We start from the raw sequence: 17,498 nt of genomic DNA on the forward strand, positions 1-17,498 counted from the left end.
CCAGAAATCAACCATCTTATTTCAAAAGTGACAAAAAATTGAGAGTATGGATTCCTGCCATCTTTAAAAAGTGTCAGGGAATCAAAAATGTAACCTGCCCATAAGTTAAAAAATACAAAAAAAATGGCTCTTTTCTTTGTAATAATTACAATGTTTCTTGTCAAATTTAAGGTAAGGTAATGTTCATCTTGCCCTAATTCCCCAAGTGATGTTTTTCTTGTGCTTTTTTATCCATTGGGTGCAAGCTAGACATCCAAATTGGCAAGTCTGTCTCTCTGGAAGCTGTTGAATATTTTGTAGCTGCATGCCTCAACTTCATTGAATATTTTGAATTCAAATGCTCTTTTGATGAGCTCATTTAAATCCCTTTCTAGACTTCCAAGAGAAAGTTTGCCAGATGGCAACTGCCGTTTGATGCTATCGTCAAGGTTTTCCAGTATTGATGCTGTTGGACTTCGTGCGTAAGATATTCTCTGAACAGCATTCTCAGTGACATTAGGCCCAAGGTTTCTAATGGCTTGCTTCATGGCATTGTTGTCATGTTCTGTGTCTTCATCAATTGGGATGTTAGAACCTTTTTAACCACTGTTGTTGACAGAGCGATTTCAAACAAACCACTCAGTGTCTCTTTGTGATAATAGTCCACCCACTAGGAAAAACTGATACAAACATTCTAGTGCATACTTTGTGCTGTGTAATCCATCAGCCCTACAATATAGCATGATGTACTTGTATTGCCTCATAATCCGTGCACCATCTCCTTCTTTAATGGCATCAAGAAAATTGAAAAATAAAAAGCAATCTGTCAGAAGTGCACAGTTGTAGTTGTACACATCATCACCTGCTTTGCTCTCTTCTGGAGGGTCTGTGCATCCAGGTGAATATAGGGTCAGTAACAAAGAATCATCAAACTGAACAGGTGGATCATGGGACAGTTCATGGTTCCTTCTTGTTTTGCCATTGTACTTGAAGGACTTGTTGCACCCTGGGAATCTGCAGGGAAGTCTCCCCTCGGCAGTAAGTTCTTGCTGCTGCAAAATATCCTTCTCTTCGGTCAAAACCCCATCCACTAGTTGTTTCAATTCTTCACCCGACTGGAATATAAAAGAATCAACCACCTTTTCTGAGATGGCATGGAGGAACTCAAGTTTCTCAGCTTTTCTCATTTTGTCCATGTCTTTTGGTAGGGGGGAGTGTGCTGGGGCACCTGATTTGTCAGCAAATCCTAACACTGTCATTGCAGCTGTGATCACTTGCGACTGAAAAATGACAAGGAGAAAGTCCCTGTTTGCTCGGTAAGAAGAATGAGGGTCACCTGTTACATTCCTCCTGTTGACAAGTGTGCGGTCTGAGAAAAGGGTACAGAGATCGGAATCTGACTTGCCACTAAAAAATCTGGAGTATATTAGCTGTTGAAAAAAATTATGATTAGTACTTGTTGATTTGATAGGTGTCAGGTAAAGATTGGGGGAAATTCTAATAATAATAATTTATAAGTTAATATAGCAACGATCGGAATGTCTTTCATTATTATTATCAAAGTGACTGCTGTTAAGAATCTTCTCATCTTTTAAAGCCTGAGTCAAAACAATCTGGGGAGCTAGGAACCCCACTCGGAATAAACTTACTTAAAACAAGACACTCCTTTGACAAAGTTAATTTAAGCTAATAATTTATTGCTCCAACTAGCTATTAATAGTTGTGGTACCTACACTGAGAACTTTCACAGCTGCATGCCAGTCACCCAACTGAGGGTTGATGCCTTCCAAACGATCCTGAGGAGTAAGACCATTTGCTACAGAGGAAATGACATTAACTGCCCTTTTGACTGTTAGTTGGTCACCGGAGAATAGCTGACCATCAACACCCTCATCACCAGTTTTTGGAAGGTAGGAAAAGAATTGCTGCAAGATGGAAACCATGTCCTCATTGACATTCTCATTTTTGAAAATGATGCCGAGTGGAACCTGAAAAGTAAACAACATTCAACTTTCAAAGATAATTAAAACCTCATGCGGTTATTTTAAGAGTTGAAAACATAACTTGGGCAGTAAACAAACTACAGCACAAACATCTAATGGTGTATAAAAGTTACTAAAACAATATTTTGGGTACCTATGGCTACATATCAACCATCAAGCCCTTATGAAAGAATCCCAAACCTGTTATCTAACAGTAACATTTATTACCTATCCATTCATTCCTTTATTCCCCATTTCATTCATGTTTAAATTTCATTTGCATCTTTTTTCCTCAGACATAATTTCTGAAAAATTGATTATTATAAACTAATCCTACTTTTAGCCAAATTTATTCTCTCCTAGTGTTGTGGGGTGTTTATCTAGTACATAATTGTAAGGAAAGCAAAAGAATGCATGCTTTCTAATATACAGTCAAACCTGTGTATAAGGGCCCTGTATGTAGCTGTTACCCTGTGACTATTACAGTCACGTACAGAACAAATTCCCAAAAATTTAGTTTGGCCTTATATTTTCTGTATCTTTATAAAGCCACCACCCTGTATATAATGGTCACCTGGTCATAAATACCTATAGATGCTATTGTTCATGGTATATATAGGTTTGTAGTTGCATTCTTAAGGCATACTAGGTAATACTTTTACACATTAAAAAAAATACCTTTTTGGTCTTCTGAGCCATCTCATTTGTGTATTTGTGGGGGATATGAAGGATTCATGCATCCTTCATAACAGCCAAAACATCAAAGTAGTTTAACCAGGATCTGTGATGTGAGTATAATATAGTTGGACTGTTGTCGCTGTTGGTCATCGACTGTAGGAAGAAATTTGAGGTTTGAAACTTCCTCGAGGTTTGCCTGCGGTCCTTTCGATTTCAGATGAGCCCCAGACACACGGTTCCCAATCATCTGGTGATTTACCCGGTGGTAATCCCGGTTTTGTGATTCCATTGACATACTTTTCCTTTGCAACTGAATATCCAAATTGTCAAATGAAATAACAAAACCTGGATGACTGGACTTCTCCGACTCAAATGCTTGTTTCCTCAGTACAGACAATTCTTCACTGCAGTTACATGTTGATCCAGAAGAAAGATGAGAATGCACATTAGTAAAAGTTTTGATCTCCTCTTTAAGCAGGTGCAGATCTTCATTTTCCTTTGTAATCCTCTCTCTCATCTGTTTTAAATAGCTGTCATGGTTTTCACCCAATGTATCCACAGTTCTCAAAGTTTGGCAGTTTGAGGTGGTAAACTTCAACTTGTTGAATCTGCAGAGGATAGCCTATTGGGTTAAAGGGAAGATCACAGGGTCATAAACAATTTTTTTCGCCCTGCTTTTGGACAACTAAAATTCAATAATAGTAATACTATTATAATAATATTCATAATAATAGTGACATGAAGTACGCCTTAATTTTAATGCTTCCCAAAATCAACTAATTCGTGAGAATTTCCGCGAGAACATATTAGACACGAATAATAAAATAATGAACGGTCGGTAAGTGGTAAATGTAAATAGGAAATTAGCTGCCAAGCAACCATATCTGTCAAAGCAACATTTGCGTTTTGCCAAGAACACATTTAATAAAGGTAAATTCATTGAAACAAATTAAAAGCATACCTCCTCTGCCTTACTCTTGAGAATAACACCCATAATCGCGGAAGTGGCATTCATCTCACGGTTTCTCTGTTTTAAGAGAACAGACCCTGCAACTGCGAGGCTTCCAAACCACGTGAAATTTTTCGTGTTCTTGTTTACAGCAGTCGTAAGAGGAAAGGAGTAAAAAACTGGCGCTCTCTCGCGCCACTCCTTACAAACATCCTCTACATCAAACTTCTCCAGATCCTTTTTTCTCGTTTTTCAGAGAATCGAAGGATTTGCTTTTGAACACAGACCAGTTACTTCATTTGAGACTACTTTCATGACCTTTCTTAAAATTTGATTTCTCACCGGTGGACAATTCATCACTGCTGTCGCAATGCTTGAGGGAACCCCATGAGCGAGTGCTTTACCAACCTTCTCATAACTTCCGTGCAGAGTTTTGTTCAGGCTTTTGCTGGGATACTGTACGGATAGCCTCACTTGTTGAGTTTCCACGCGGCTGTTTCCACTGAGGTTTGCCGACGACCACAAAGGGGTTGAGCTCAAAGGGGGGCGAAAGTCTTGCGTTGTACCAACGTGCGGAAACACTCGATAATTCGGGCCGATTTCCTGTACCGGTGATAAGAAGCCACGAACAGAACTGATCGAGTTCGATCCAGCTAGCAGTGGCGGACTGGCAAATATAGAAGTACAAGTAGTAGAGGAGACGTTGGCCGAGCTAAATTGCAGTGTTCTCGAAGCCTTCGCCCGGTTTGTTGACGGCAAGCAAGCGCTTTTTTCCGCCTGATCTCCATCTGTACGTCGAAGCAAGCGTTTAGCCCTTGGCCTTGATTGAAAGGCGTCTTGTATTTCCCTTTTAGCTTCTTCAACTTTCTCAGTTACTCGCTGAAACTTTAACAACCGCTTGTAGCACAATGTCTTGCAAACAAACAATCTAGCGTTCGTGTCGTTGGCGTAGCAGTTGACGTCTACGTTAAGCGTAGATTTTATAATTTCAACGAAATTGTGAGAAGTTTTCCCAAAAATGTATACTCTATCTTTACCTGGGCACAAGGATGAACATGTGAAACATTTTGAGCTCTCATCGTCAAATTTCTTTGGTGTTTCTTCCCACATGATAGCTAGATCTGCCACATCCCACATTTTCGCGCGAAATCTTACATCATTCAGATTTTCTGGTATGTGATTGGTCTGTTCAATAGACCGCGAACAAACCGCAAGGACAATAAGAAAGGAATGTAGTTCGGTTGTCAGCAGCCGTTCTTTTTGGGGAAGCGTTGCGTGACATCCGAAAATACGGCTGCGAGGGAGACTATGTAATTGGCTGATTAAAACTTCCGGGACCTTAGTAACTACTGACAACTGCCGAGATAACTCCGCCGGAAGCTCCGCCTAAACTTGATGTGAATGCTCGTATAATCCAAACGCGTCCTAAGCATGTGAACTGATCGAGGCATGTAATTTTAGGAGCACAATTCGCACATTTTTCGGGCGGGAATCGTAAAGACGTGCTACGTCGAACCAAAGTCCTTTATTACAAACAGGGAAGTAGCTATGTGCTCGTCTCAACCTGTAGAGTAAAAGCTGCGCTTCAAATTTGATTTTTTAAATTTATTTTGATTTACCTTTCATCAACCAGACGTCAACGATGACTCAGTAAAATAACTCAGCATTACCCTCATAAATAACAATGCGTATGCTTTTCTGAAACTAAAATCTGCTGATATACAGTCTCTAAGCTACTATCATGATCAAAAAACGTTTTTCAAACAATACAAGAGTACGCATGATGCACGATCCTCGCAGTAGATAGCGCTATTTATGCAATAGCGAAAATCAGACCTGAAAAAAATCAGGCCTGCACGGGATTCGAACCACTGACCTCTGCGATACTAGTGCAGCGCTCTTACCAATTGCGCTAACAAGCCAACTGGGAGCAGGCCGTTAAGTTGATTCGTAATAAACCCGTGAAAGTGATAAATCAGTACAATGAAATATATGAAGTTCATAAATTTTGAACTGCGGTATTAGACACGCATGATGCACGATCCTCGCACGCATGATGCACGATCCTCGCAGTAGATAGCGCTATTGCATAAATAGCGCTATTTACTGCGGGGATCGTGCATCATGCGGTATTAGACACGCAACATGCATCATGCGGTATTCGGATCCCGTACAGGCCTGATTTTTTTCAGGTCTGATTTTCGCTATTGCATAAATAGCGCTATCTACTGCGAGGATCGTGCATCATGCGTGTCTAATACCGCAGTTCAAAATATATGAACTTCATATATTTCATTGTACTGATTTATCACTTTCACGGGTTTATTACGAATCAACTTAACGGCCTGCTCCCTGTTGGCTTGTTAGCTCAATTGGTAAGAGCGCTGCACTAGTATCGCAGAGGTCAGTGGTTCGAATCCCGTGCAGGCCTGATTTTTTTCAGGTCTGATTTTCGCTATTGCATAAATAGCGCTATCTACTGCGAGGATCGTGCATCATGCGTGTCTAATACCGCAGTTCAAAATATATGAACTTCATATATTTCATTGTACTGATTTATCACTTTCACGGGTTTATTACGAATCAACTTAACGGCCTGCTCCCTGTTGGCTTGTTAGCTCAATTGGTAAGAGCGCTGCACTAGTATCGCAGAGGTCAGTGGTTCGAATCCCGTACAGGCCTGATTTTTTTCAGGTCTGATTTTCGCTATTGCATAAATAGCGCTATCTACTGCGAGGATCGTGCATCATGCGTGTCTAATACCGCAGTTCAAAATATATGAACTTCATATATTTCATTGTACTGAATACAAGAGTAATCAACCGAAACGTAACACAACGTGAGTTATCACGTTTCTTCAACTAACGGGCAGCAGGTTCGGGGATTTTCCATCAGTTTATTTGCATAATTATGACATCAGTGCTCTTTTGAAAGTCACGCCACGCCGTCCATTCTTTACTTTCCTTTAATGCCTAATGAAAGAAACGAGGTTTAATTTTAACAGTTCCCCAGACAAATGACAATGAGTCGCTTTAGAGACTGAAAGCCCAGAAGTTTGTAGCCTTAAGTCATGTGGTCTTTCTATACTTCTTCCTCGAATGCAGCTATATTTCTTTCCATGGTTTGTAGCTTTATTCATGTCATGGTATTCCTTATCACATTTCTCGACTTCAAGGCATATAGTCTCTCATTTACTGGTTCCTCTTATCAAAACACAGATTTCATTGAGGACATGAAAGCGTCAGACAATGCAATCCACTTCCGCTTCTTTTCCGTGATGCTGGGTTTCCTTCATGTTTTTAATCAGATCATATTTGGCCCGTGAAACAGAACATGACCAGTTAAAAATAACAAGGTTTAGCCGAGAAAACGAACAAAAAAGAGGAAAAAACATAAGAACATCATCACCACCAAAGTACACTATTACCTTGAACAGATCTCTGCTGAGTGTGAAATGAAATTTCATATCTCAAAGATGTTTCCAGTGTTTTAAACCATCTGGAAATAATGAGTTGACCAGAAGCTACCGGAGTAGCCACAAGAAGATTGGTAGTTAATTTGCTTTTTTTCAATTTTTTTTCAAATACTGCTTCATTCATGCTAAATGTGACCCGTCCTACATTAGTGAGTCGAATAACCAAGGAAATTCGCTTCCCTACCAAGCTAAGAATCTACAAAAAAGAAGCCTGGAAAATTGTTTTATCTGCCTTCGAATAGCGAGACAGCCCTAAACAGCCTTAAGGAAACAAGAGGGCAAGTGATTTTCCAAACACGAACGCGTTCTGGGCAGGAATATAGTTATAAGATGACTTTCTATAGAGATTAATGACAAAAAAAATCCAAAACCATTCTTACAGAAACAGGACTACTTCGTATATTAAGGGCTCCCCTAGATTTCCTTTAGTACAATTTTAGAGCGCTGAAGGTCATGTAACTTTCAAGGGGTTAGAAGGAGTCACGAAGCGAATACATACTGGTATATGTCATTTTTATAATGTTCAATTCAAATCAAGCTTATATAGACTTTGATACAACTGCAGCTAGTGGAATGTTAAATAAAAGAAGCAAATACAAAAAAGCTATTTAACGTTTAACCTGGCGACAAAACGAAAACATACGAAAATAAAAGCATCAGGTATGCAAGAAAGTGGCCTTTTTCGATCATTGTCCAATGCATTGTTTCTGATTACAAGGTTTTCCCTGTTCTTACAAGTCCACGAAATAAAATTCTTTGTTCCACATTTGTCTACGCTGTATTGAAGTCCAAACATTGATCGCCCACAACCTCTATTCTGCGCTCCATAATTAACTGTGAACCCTGAAGAAAAGAGGCATTACATCAAACAAGCACTCCTCCCTCTCTGTAACCTGTAAATAAGATTACACGAGAAAAACCCCAGACAACCGATTCTCGGAATCTGCAAGAAATAGACAGAATACAGGGGACGAAAAAATTGATATGTAAATGAGACTTGTGGGCAATTAATGTAAGAGGATCATGTCGTGCTACTTCGATTGCGTCAAATCTAATGGAAGAAAGCCAGAATTGAAAAGCTTCAACCATTTAAGGAACGATATGCTGTTCACTGAACGTTAAAATATTTCGAAAGACGTCTTAAAAGCAGCCACAGTAATAATTCAACTCGACAAAATAGATTCTAGTGAAGCTAAGGATTTCTAAGCCTAATATCTAGGGGTGAGCCTAAAGTCAATAAAGTTTCTAAAGGAATTTTACTATCCTAATTTTTTCAATCTAAGAAATGAGTAGTCTCTTCCGCAGTCGTTCTTTGGCCTCGTCACGTCATGCGGTTGCATGCAAGGAGAAAATCATATTCAAATCGCCTTGGCACCCAGCCAACCATGGCATAGTTCCAATGGCCATTGTGACGGTGTCGGTGTATTCAATCAATCAATCAATCAACTATATTGAACGAGGGTAACACGGGATAGCGCTGTTCTGGTGACCGCTCGTGGAATTTTGCGTGGTAAGGCTTGAAACCGATATGTAGCTCTGCTAAGTGATTACATATAGTAGAGGAAGGCGCACGTTCATACTAAAAAACAATAACATGCTTTTTAAGACTAAGAAATAAGTCGAGACCTCCAAAAGTCGACCTTTAAAAGAGGAGAATTAGAGCGATCTTTACCAACTGAGACACGTATCAAATCCCTCAAAATGTTTCACTTCGACAATAGAAATGATATCAAGGTGCTGATGAAGGCGGAAAAAACACACACAAATATTACTTGAGTTGCAAACGTCTCCAGAACTTTCCCCTAACGTTCGGCCGGTTTCCTCCTCACTGCAAATTAAGCTACTTCGACTACGACTAATTATACTTGACCCGTTTTGCAATTGGCTGATTAAAACTTCCGGTACCCTTACCACCAAAAAGGCATATATATATATATATATATATATAGATATATATATATATATGACTTTTTCAATCAATTCAAATGGTTTATAAAAGAGAAGGAATTAGGTGAAGAACGAAATAAAGCATAATGCAACTTTAGTTAAGAAAAGCGAATGGAATTTGAAGGACGCTGTTTTATCCTAGTTCGTCCATTTCAACAAAAACCGAGAAACCCGGCACACTTACCTACTCAGCCAAACCTCTCGTCATGCTCTTGAGGACGTTTTCGAATTTTTCGTAACTGGCTCTCTTCTCGTCCGATCTGCCTCCACATGTTTTCCCATATCTTTAAAAACAGCACCACAAACAGTCCGCAGATTGCTCCGGTCACGATAATCCTTGTAATTTCTTCAAAGGGATGCATTTTTCTGCCAAAATATTGAGATATACACTCCTCTTTCCCCCTGAAAATGTATCAGAAGTTTACGGTTAGCTACAATGAAAGTTTGCGTTCCAAATTATCCGTTCCTAATTATCGTATGCGGATTGCATACACTCCTTATGATACGAAAGAACGAAAGAACGAAAGGAACGATGGGTAATCGTCGCCTCGTTGCGGTTTGCCCAACAACCATGAAGGGCAGTAACATTACTCTGCTAATTTGTGTCGCAGATCTGGCACCGGCCCTATGATTTTTAACAGCAGTTATGCAATAATTCATGAAGCATGAGACAGTGTTAACGATCAAAACAAAATTTTTTGAGACAGTGAGTTTTTCTTCCTTGTTCACCGGTATCATGCATACCATCAAGTTTGTGAACATGAAAAAACATCAATGACCAAGTTGATCTTCTTGACCCCATTTCCTGTTTTGTTCACGTAAGTTTACGTACGCCATGGTTACGGTGGTTGTCACTAAGGTTAATTCAAGTTCACGAAAATTTTCGTGTAGACTGAATGTACACGCAAACGAAATGATCTTTCTTAAAGGAAGTAAAAATTGCTGCTTTCAACGTTTTTCAACTTGCACGGCGAAGCGATTTTCAACGCCACGCGGGTTTTTTTTCCTGCGCATAATTCTAAACACCACTGATTGAGATTTTCCACTTCCCTGAGTGTCCTGATTCCGCTCATGCTTAACAAATGGTAAACACCACTGCGTACACTATTGAGTTATGGATGCACGCGGGAGGTTGCTAAGCACGAAAGAAGCGTAAGAGTCGCTCGAGGCGATAGCCGAGAGCGACTCTAGCTTCTTGAGTGCTTAGCAAACCTCCCAAGTGCATCCATGACTCAATAGTGTACGCTGTGGTGTTTACCATTTGTTTTATAACATAACATTAACACACTGTAGTTAGAGTTCCCTTTTATTTAACAAATCTTACGTGACCAGAAAAAACAAGCGCGCGCGGAAAAATAGTCTTTGCATTTGCTCACGTCAGCAGCGTACACCCATGGGCAAATGGGGGACGCTAAATTGACCAATCAGAGCGCGCGCTTTACTTTGGTTATGTTATAAAGAAATATCTCCTTCAAAAAAGTGAAATACCTCTAGTCATCAAGATATAGCGCTTGCTGGAAATCCGGCAATCCAAAGATGTAGATACCAGATCCCCTTGCAGCCGTTGTTGGAACGGTACGATACGTTAACATAGCCAAACAACATGTATGCGGCACATGTTTTTCTCCCATACAGGGCCGTGTTACATGTGCCTTTAGTGCGACGGCTCTAATGTCCCTTCAAATTATCCTAATAAGCGAGGAGCTGTGAGTGAGAGTTAACCAAAGTAGTGTAACAGAATCATAAAATCAATTGAATAAACCGTTACTTTTAAGCGCGGTACAGCTCTCTTCACGTTTTCCGGGATGATGCCGTTCTCCGGTCAGACTTCTTGTTAGAGAGACCTTTATTTCCATGAGAAACATCCGCATTTCACGCCGTGAAATGCAAATGAGTCGGAGCGTGTAATAGGTAGAACCATGCAACTTCTTTTTATAATGAGATGCAACTTCTTACTTATTTGCTATGGTAACCTGGCGCAAGGTAAGTGTAAAAGGAGGCGAACCACGCGCGAGGGTAGGGACGCGAAAAAAAAGAATACAAAAAAAACCGATGAAATTCTGATTATTTTTTATCTCCACACCCTTTGCTCGCTCTTCCTCATGAAAAATTACACTAGCAGGCCGTAAGAGCAGATACTTTTAACAAATCAAGGCGTTGACCTTCTTTTTAAGCGGTGAGCGTTTCTAGATCTAGAAACTCGCTTCATCAAGCGCCAGTGACATGTTTGGTGAACGACTGTTTTATAATGTTAATTCTTCATGCAGAAACAATCAACAATCACCGTGCTCTCTTACCGTCTAGACAGAAAATTGCAATTCATGAGGTGTTTTCAATCACCCTTTTTGCCAAATTTGACAAATTTCTCAAAGCAATTACATTCACATAAGATACGACGCTTGACCTGTGTCTAAACTGTGAAATGTTTTACTCGAAGCACTTTTATTCGCTGCCTATGGCTTATGAACACTACGTAAAAAGTATCGAAAATAAGAAACCGAAAAATTGCTTTGAAAACACAAAATAAACTAACAAAATCATTAAAACGGCGTGCTCTATCCAACCGCGGATTGCGTTTGAACGGTCATCATGTTACCGCATAAAATATATGTTGCAAGGTTTTCTTTCGACAATTAGCATAATGGTCTCACTTAGCAAAATATTTTTAATCCTCTCTTGAACCCGACTTCCAGTATGATTGAATTACTGCCCTGAATTCCCCTTCTAAAGTTAAAAATCTTCATCTGACACTGAGTTTATCTACTACTTTATCTATCGTAAAAAGTAAGGGCGAAGACTGTTTTTCCGGCGTCGTCAGCCTAATCCGCCTTCCATAACCAAATATAACGCCACCTTCCTTTATCTCATTAAATACGTTTTCGATATTGAGGGGATTCCCCTTTCTAAATAGTTTGCATAATGTTTAGATGTCCCGTTATTTTGGATAAATATCCGTAATTGCTCTTTTCCTTTTCTTGAAAAAGTTGAGGATTGGGCCTCTTTTGTTGCTGCATTTTTCAAGATCACGACCAGAGCTTTCACGAATTACTCGCCCCGTCTCAGTAATAGGGAGCTTTAGCAAAGACGACGGCGACGGCGACGGCGACGGCAACGAAAACGTCATGTCGAAATCTAACTTTTCGTTTTTGTAACTCTTTCGGGGTTATTCCGATGTGTTTCACTTGGAAAATGCTGCCGAACTATTCAGAGACTATATCACTACGAACAGCGTTAAAGTAAGGAGAAAGAAAGAAAAATTAACCGTCATGCGCTCACGTTCTCGAGAAAACCTAAAGTTTGGTTATTTCACGTTGTTGTTTTGCCGAGAACGGCAAAGAAATGTACCAAAATGTTAAACGCACGTGCGTTTAACATTTTGGTACGTTTAACATTGAGAAGAATATGCTGCCTTTTTATAACATCAAGAAATGGTTTAGATATTCTAGTCTTCTCGGATAGGGACGAATAAATGGAGGTCCCGTCTCCTGCAGGGTTAGGGGTAGGAGACGTTAATTTCCCACGCACGAGATTACTGTGTGATGGATGTCCTCCCCTGGGGTGGGATGGGTGGGTTGTTGTATTGCGTTTCATACATGAGCCTCTGGCTCGGGAAATATGGGTAACCATGCTCCATGTTAAGACATTAAACTTTGATTACTACAAACTACGCGAGTGCAAAGACAAATATTTTTAAACGGTTATGAAAGACTCAAATTGTCACTTTCAAACTTTGATGAAAAGAAGCAAAACTGGGACTGAAACATAAACAAATCAGACTCGAAAATATGTGTGGTTTTTATATTTCTGAAAAACCAAGAACCCATTAACGATCGCTGATAAGCAATTACATAATTCCTGGTGTTAACGGCACACTGATCAATGTCATGTCATGTCGCTGCCTTCAGCTTTTCTTGAATCTACTTGCAAGGGAAAGTCAAGTTGGGTCAGTTATGGATTCACAACAGGACTGTCTTCGAGAATACGCAAAGAGATGAGTTCTTTCGGTTTCTGACTTCCATGTGCTAATCGTAAAATACGATCGCAGCCAAACCCAATTCGTAATGTTGCCATTTTTAATCTGATAAGTTCTGTTGTTGAAGGGTTTTTCCTAGTTAATATATTCTTTATGTTCTTATTGGTTGAATCACTCAAGCGCAAGACTTCTCCTTGAAATAAACATGTGTTGTATTCTATGCTAATAGAGTTCCAATTTATTTTACTAAAAAAATAGCCTTTGGGTATAATGGTGGAAACGGTCCAAAGGAAGTTATCTTTTAAATTTGTACGGCTATGATACTAAACACAGTCAAGACAAGCTGAATAGCCGCAAGAAGGAAAGCCAATTAGTCAAGATGAACCGTCAAAATTCTGCTGGTCACACAACAAATACTTCCACATGCACACCCAATGTAGGAATTTGGAAATTGTTTATCATCAACAACTGTCTTATTACAAATTGCATACGTCTCAAAACTTATAAGTTTTCCCGGAAAGAAGCAGAAATTGCTTTAAACTCGCAATTAGGCGTGCACAAGTTGACCAAAACGTAAAAAATAATTAAAAGGTAGTCGGAGGGTTTATTTTTGATAGGTTAAATAGTTTATAGAGGGGAGAATAAGGGGACCAGTGGTCGCTAAGAGCATAAAGTAGCGCGGGGAGGGGAGGGACACTATAGCAAATTGACAGTGAGGGGCATCATAAAAATACTTCAGAGTCTTCTAGGAAGCAAACCACTGCTTCAGACAATTTCTTTCCCCTCGTTTTATAATCAGTTTAATGAGTTACTTATTAGTACACGTTTCATTACAAAAATATAATCTCAAATATTAAGCTAATATTATAACGGCGCCCTGATCGCCGCTGAAATGAACCCGTGTTGAGTCCCGCGAAACGACAATTCTTACAGTATTATGGCATGAAGAAGTCTGTCTTGGTTCATAAAATAGTGAAACGGCTCGTATTAATCTACATTACATCGACAGAGCTATGGAAAAAAGTGCACTGACAAAATTGATTTACTTCCAGTAACAAAGGTTCCAGTTGCTTCTGATAGCTTCTGAGCTTTTGGTTCGGAAAATTCTGGAATTAGTATTACAAAACCGTTTAACACATCCTCTCTCGCGATTGCTTTCTTATTGAGGAGTTCTTCATATCCGGTATTGGTGCGGCAGATAACAGCCAATAAGGGTCAACGAAGTAGGTACAGTGGGCAAGTGTAAAACTATTCACATAATCTAGTCTGAGCCGAGTAACCACGGGGCATATTTTTAAACTGCTGTACACATTTGAAGACTAAAAAAGCAGCATGAATTGTTCAAAATTTATTCATCGTGGTAATCATAAAATTGTATATTATATTTCAGGGCCCGCCTTCTCACAAAGCGTAAAAAAATGTTACAGACAAACTCGAAAGCGCCGGTGGAGATTTCTAAGAATACCTTTTTGATATAGTTAGCGAACATTTGCATTTTGAAAAAACACCTACAAACAATCACTTGACGTCGACTGAATCTGAATGACTAATGTATTTGATTCCCTTTGATTTTCTATAGCATAATGAGACACAATATTTCAAGGGAATCTGTGCGTGATTAAATAATATATTGAGACTGTCCTGTCTAAACAGAGTCCGCAACACAATCAATCACAATTCAGCCATTTGGAGAAAAGGAGCCAATATTCTGCTCGTTCTTCTTTTGTCAGTCTATGGTCAAATCGTAAATTCCTGTAAACAGAAGGGGAAGTTAATTGAGTGAAACAGATTATCTACAGGTCTTTTTCTACAGCATGATCGAAAGTTGGATAAAACTCGATGCAGCCCCGTTTAAACCGAAGAAGAATCTATTTCCCACCCGGAAATGAGAGCTTGATCGCAATGACAAATTGATATGCTTTAAAATGAATACACTATGAAATACGTGAAATTTCGTGACCATGTTGGGAAAAGTAAACACCATATTAAGGGTCCCGTGCTTGACCCGTTTCCATATAATTTTGACGATATTTTTTTATTCCCATGAAACATGTTAAGAGACGATTTGTTTAAAATCCGGGACATAAAAGCAATATTTACATCTTGAAGAATCACACTCGACTACGTCCAAACTCTAACTAGTAAACAAAACTTCTGATTGAAATGAGAAGTTCCAGAACGGTGCACGCCATTGAAGCTTGGACACACATGAAATTTCGCTGTTACTCTATCATTTTTGTTTTGTTCTAAAGGAGTGCTTCTTCTCACCTGAAAACAAGGTACCTAACGTCTTTTATCTTTGCCTTTCGTCATGTTCCTCCGGTATCTTCTGCCTCCTCGTTGCGCTATACTGAGGTGAATTCAACAACCTTGTCATCAGAAATGACATTAAGCCACCGATGGCAGCAGATAAAACATACAACCAAATTTCTTGAGAGAGACTCATCTTTGCAACTTTCTGCATCGTAGCTTTTACAAAGCTGAAGGATGCTTCTCTAGATACAACCCACTTGTACCATGTTTGGACCATTTTTAGCGTTCTGCCATTGGCTGAACGGTCCTCAAACATTTTTCATTTATTACCTGTAAGACGTTGGTCGCGTCAATGGACATACAACGTGCGTCAATTTGGGTAAAATACGTCATAACAAAAATCTCACGTGCGTCATAAGACTTTTGAGACTCCTCTATTTAAAACACCTTACCTTAACATCAGTATTTCAGTCACAAAAACTGCAGATGTTGCGCCTAAGTCCTAAAGATTCGAAAGACAAACGAGGAGTCTAGAAACGACTTCTCCAAGACCATAATTTTCGATTGAACAAGACATGAACATTTTTATTTACCTTACGCATTTGACAGTTGGTGAATTAAGGCGCTCGAGGTTCGGTCACCACTGGAAACGAAGGTTACCTGTGACAACACTGTTATTATAAGGTCACTGAAAACCCCGTCACAAGACTGTTTTCGCGCCTCACTTAACTGATAGTCGCAGTAACTTACTACTGTAAACACTTGGACTTACGCTTGTTGAGGCAAATCTAACCGCCTCCCGGTTAGCTTAATTGGTCAGAGCGCCGGACTGTTGTGCAGTAAGTCGAGGGCCCGAGCCTCGGCCGGACCAACACTCAAGGTCTTAAGGTAGCACACTGAGGAGAAGCCAAGGTTTCAAGGTAGCACGCTGAGGAGAGTGTGCTACCTTTCTACAATATCAAGAAATGGATAGACATTCTAGTCTTCTCTTCTCGGATAAGGATGACTAAACCGTAGGTACCGTCTCTTGCATCTATTAATTAGTTAATTTGGTTAAGCAGGGAAGAACCCACTCACGAGATTACTGTGATGTGATCTGGCCTGCTGGAAATTGGGGGCATCTGTTAGATTAGCCTTTATTCATTGTAAACTGTTACAAGCAGTTTGGTGAAGTCCCTCGCAAAGTGTTGTAAGAATAGCCCTGAAAAGCCCCATGGGGAGTGGTCAACTAACCTATGTATCCTCACGTGAAGGCATTGTTTTGTTATGCTATAAAGATCTTTTACATCAAAGTTCTTTTGTCTTGTCTTTCTGGGAGGGTCTCGAGGAAGTCAACCATTAGCCATAAAACGACCAAAAGATTTAGTTGTAAAGCATAACAATTGACTACAAATTTTAGGCGTAAAAAAAGTTAACCGCAAAGATTTTACCTTTTAATTGCATCAGAAAGATATTAATCGTCAGCTTTGAAATGGACAAAATTTTAACCGTAAGCCGTAAAAGCTACCATTCCATTGACACCCTCTTCTAGCCGATAGGATCTTGGAAGGCTTACAAAATACTAGAGGCACAGGTTATGTATAACGTCGACTTAGCTCAAGTCGTTCACAGATTTGGCGATCTGATAGCTCTGCGCATTCCTGTCAGGATTGACAATGCCTCAGAATCATTCAACAGAAATATTTCCCATCTCTGTTATCTTCCCTAATAAGGAGTTGGGCTCAACCCTTCACAAACGCTCCGCTGGAGCCACAGGGAGCCCACACAAGCGGTGTCTGGTCGTTTGTTCGAAATATAAAGAAATGTATGGGAGAATATATTGAAGAGTCGTAACATCGTAAACTTATATCGAGGAATGTCTATGTTAAGGCTCAAAATAAATGTACACCTACCTCACATGCTGTGTATTGTCGTTGCCGTGGTTCTAAATGGCGAATTTGAGCGATTTTGTGGGTTTTGCGTTGACTGTTGCATCACGTTATAAGAAAGAGACAAAGGTGGAAAGCTCATTTTGGACCGCTCCAGCGCGAAGCCAATTTTCACCCAGAAATTAGAATCGCCCGGCTTCCAAATCGAACACCAGATAAACTTAAAAGTTGACGCTTCTTCTGGTGTCATTCAATCGAAGATCCATTCAAAACCCAAGCGCTAACCGCCAAAAAAGTTTCGAGAAATGCAGCTTTCCAAGCGATCGGCATCCGCGGCACAGATTTGGTGTGCAAGGGAGCAACCGTCACGCTGTTTGCTCCACGCTGATTAGCT

The 17,498-nt window shown here is 39.8% G+C and overlaps 2 long non-coding RNA genes and 1 pseudogene across 5 annotated transcripts; all 3 read right to left on the minus strand.

Annotated features, from left to right (window-relative positions):
• Positions 1-183: 183 nt before the first annotated feature.
• On the minus strand, positions 184-5,463 carry LOC148722454 (uncharacterized; annotated as a pseudogene). Its single transcript, XR_015992629.1, has 4 exons — positions 3,601-5,463; positions 2,640-3,261; positions 1,713-1,967; positions 184-1,409 (listed from the first exon to the last, which is right to left on the minus strand). The product of XR_015992629.1 is annotated as an uncharacterized LOC148722454 (transcript).
• A 2,102-nt stretch (positions 5,464-7,565) lies between these two features.
• LOC148722455 (uncharacterized) lies at positions 7,566-10,880 on the minus strand. Of its 2 annotated transcripts, XR_015992867.1 has the most exons (3): positions 10,499-10,880; positions 9,195-9,412; positions 7,566-7,906 (listed from the first exon to the last, which is right to left on the minus strand). It is a non-coding gene; the product is annotated as an uncharacterized LOC148722455 (long non-coding RNA). The 2 variants fall into 2 exon arrangements; XR_015992866.1 differs by lacking the exon at positions 10,499-10,880 and having other exon boundaries at positions 9,195-10,079.
• Positions 10,881-13,756: 2,876 nt separating this feature from the next.
• Positions 13,757-17,471, minus strand: LOC148722456 (uncharacterized). Of its 2 annotated transcripts, XR_015992843.1 has the most exons (3): positions 17,129-17,471; positions 15,252-16,186; positions 13,757-14,735 (listed from the first exon to the last, which is right to left on the minus strand). It is a non-coding gene; the product is annotated as an uncharacterized LOC148722456 (long non-coding RNA). The 2 variants fall into 2 exon arrangements; XR_015992841.1 differs by lacking the exon at positions 17,129-17,471 and having other exon boundaries at positions 15,252-17,117.
• Positions 17,472-17,498: the final 27 nt, after the last annotated feature.

Source organism: Stylophora pistillata, chromosome 10 (assembly GCF_964205215.1).
Source record: "Stylophora pistillata chromosome 10, jaStyPist1.2, whole genome shotgun sequence".
In the NCBI taxonomy this organism is placed as follows: Eukaryota; Metazoa; Cnidaria; class Anthozoa; order Scleractinia; family Pocilloporidae; genus Stylophora; species Stylophora pistillata.